Source organism: Ascaphus truei, chromosome 21 (assembly GCF_040206685.1).
Source record: "Ascaphus truei isolate aAscTru1 chromosome 21, aAscTru1.hap1, whole genome shotgun sequence".
Taxonomy (NCBI): Eukaryota; Metazoa; Chordata; class Amphibia; order Anura; family Ascaphidae; genus Ascaphus; species Ascaphus truei.
The window spans coordinates 10,134,489-10,137,290 of NC_134503.1; positions in this window are offsets into that span (position 1 = coordinate 10,134,489).

The window sequence follows — 2,802 nt, forward strand, 5'->3', positions numbered from 1 at the left end:
AACTTCCACTACAACAGCCCAGCTAACAGATAAGACTTTCATTTATAAGACTTTTTATATCTGTTCATTTCACGCTATATGTTTGGGGCTGGGAGACATGCTTATCTAAAGGGAGTTGTTGAGTGCATAGTATTTCCCTAGAAATACTCCCAAGTGAATAGAAGCTTTGTTTACCCCTTGTTTGGATGGTTTCCTGATGTTAAGGAAACAGGCTCAATAAAAGCCTTATTTAATTTCACCATAACCAGTCTCCCTTGCATACCTCTGTGAGCATCCGCCTACACCCCCATTTCAGGACCCCCCCCCCACCTCTCTCTCCTACTCACCTCTCGCCCAGCCCTACTTTTCTTCCCCCCCACACACCCACTTCTCTCACACCCCCACACACCCACTTCTCTCCTCCCCACATCTCTTTTACCCCATACCTCTCCACCTCTCTCTCCCCCTTCCCCCTCCTCTCTCTACCCTCCCACCTCTTTCTCCCCCTCACCACCTTTCTCTCCCCCCCTCTCTCTCCCCCCCCCTCTCTCTCCCCCCACCTCTCTCTCCCCCCACCTCTCTGTTCCCCCCACCTCTCTCTTCCTCCACCTCTCTCTCCCCACACCTTTCTCCCTCCCCCCACCTCCCTCTCTCCCCCTCTCTCCCCCTCACCTTCCTCTTTCTCCCCCCCACCTCTCACTCTCTCTCCCCTCCCCACTTCTCACTCTCTCTCCCCCCACCTTTCTATCCTCCCCACCTTTCTTTCCCCCCACCTCCATCCCCCACCTCTTTCTCAACCACCTCTCTCCCCCACCACATACCTCCCCCATCCCTCTCTCCCCACACCTCTCACTCTCCCCCCACCTTTCTATCACCCCCCCACCTCTCTCTCTCTCCCCACCTCTCTCTCTCCCCACCTCTCTCTCTCCACCTCTCTCTCTCTCCCCACCTCTCTCTCTCCCCCACCTCTCTCTCCCCCACTCCCTTCCCCACCTCCCCTCTCCCCACCTCTCTCTCCCCCACCTCTCTCTCTCCCCCACCTCTCTCTCTCCCCCACCCCTCTCTCTCTCCCATCTCTCTTTCTCTCCCCCACCTCTCTTCTCTCCCCCACCTCTCTCTCCCCCCACACCTCTCTCTCCCCCCCACCTCTCTCCCCCCCCACCTCTCTCTCCCCCCCACCTCTCTCTCCCCCCCACCTCTCTCTCCCCCCCCACCTCTCTCTCCCCCCTCCCACCTCTCTCCCCCCCCCCACACCTCTCTTTCTCTCCCCCACCTCTCTTTCTCTCCCCCACCTCTCTCCCCCTCCACCTCTTCTCTCCTTCTTCCTCCACCTCTCTCCCCCTCCACCTCTCCCCCTCCACCTCTCTCCCCCCCACTACTCCCCCCCCCCCAAATCTCTCTCCCCCCATCTCTCTCTCCCCCCACCTCTCTCTCCCCCCACACCTCTCTCTTCCCCCCACCTCTCTCTCCCGCCCCCCACCTCTCTCTCCCCCCTCCCATCTCTCTCCTCCCCGCACCTCTCTCCCCCCCACCTCTCTCCTCCCCCCCACCTCTCTCTCCCCCAAACTCCTCTCTCCCCCCCCCACACCTCTCTCCCCCCCCACACACCTATCTCCCCCCCCCACACACCCCTCTCTCCCCCCCCACACCCCTCTCTCCCCCCCCACACCCCTCTCTCCCCCCCACCCCTCTCTCCCCCACACCCCTCTCTCCCCCCCACACCCCTCTCCCCACACACCTCTTTCTCCCCACCTCTTTCCCCCCAACCTCTCCCCCCACCTCTCCCCCACCTCTCTACCCCACCCACCTCTCTCTCCCCCACACCTCTCTCTCCCCCCCACCTCTCTCTCCCCCTCCCCACCTCTCTCCCCCACCCACCTCTCTCCCCCCACCTCTCTCTCCCCCCCACCTCTCTCTCCCCCCCACCTCTCTCTCCCCCCCACCTCTCTCTCCCCCCCCACCTCTCTCTCCCCCCCCACCTCTCTCTCCCCCCCCACAACTCTCTCCCCCCCCACAACTCTCTCTCCCCCACCTCTCTCTCTCGCCCCCTCTCTCTCTCGCCCCCACCAGCCTCTCTCCACCCCCGCCTCTCTCCCCCCCGCCTCTCTCCCCCCTGCCTCTCTCTCCCGACTATCTCCCTCCCCCCGCCTCTCTCTCCCCCTGCCTCTCTTTTCCCCCCACCTGTCTCTCTTCCCAACCCACCTGTCTCTCTTCCCCCCACCTGTCTCTCTCTCCACCCCCTCTCTCCCCCCCTCTCTCTCCCCCCCACCTCTTTGCCCCCCACCTCTCTCCCCGCCCACATCTCTCACCCTCACCTCTTTCTCTCCCCCACCTCTTTCTCTCCCCCCACCTCTTTCTCTCCCCCCACCTCTTTCTCTCCCCCCACCCACCTCTCTCCCCCCCCCACCCACCCACCTCTCTCCCCCCCCACCTCTCTCCCCCCCACCTCTCTCTCTCGCCCGCCCTCTCTCTCTCCCCCCCTCTTCCCCGCCTCTCTCTCCCCCCACCTCTCTCCCCCCGCCTGTCTCTCTCCCCCCGCCTGTCTCTCTCCCCCCACCTGTCTCTCTCCCCCCTACCTGTCTCTCTCCCCCCACCTGTCTCTCTCCCCCCCACCTGTCTCTCTCCCCCCACCTGTCTCTCCCCCCCCCCTTTCTCTCCCACCCCTCTCTCTCCCACCCATTCTCTCTTGCTCCCCCATCTCTCGCCCCCCCCACCTATCTCCCCCCACCTCTCTCTCTCGCCCCCCCTCTCTTCCCCCCCCACTCTTTCCCCCGCCTGTCTCTCTCCCCCCGCCTGTCTCTCTCCCCCCGCCTGTCTCTCTCC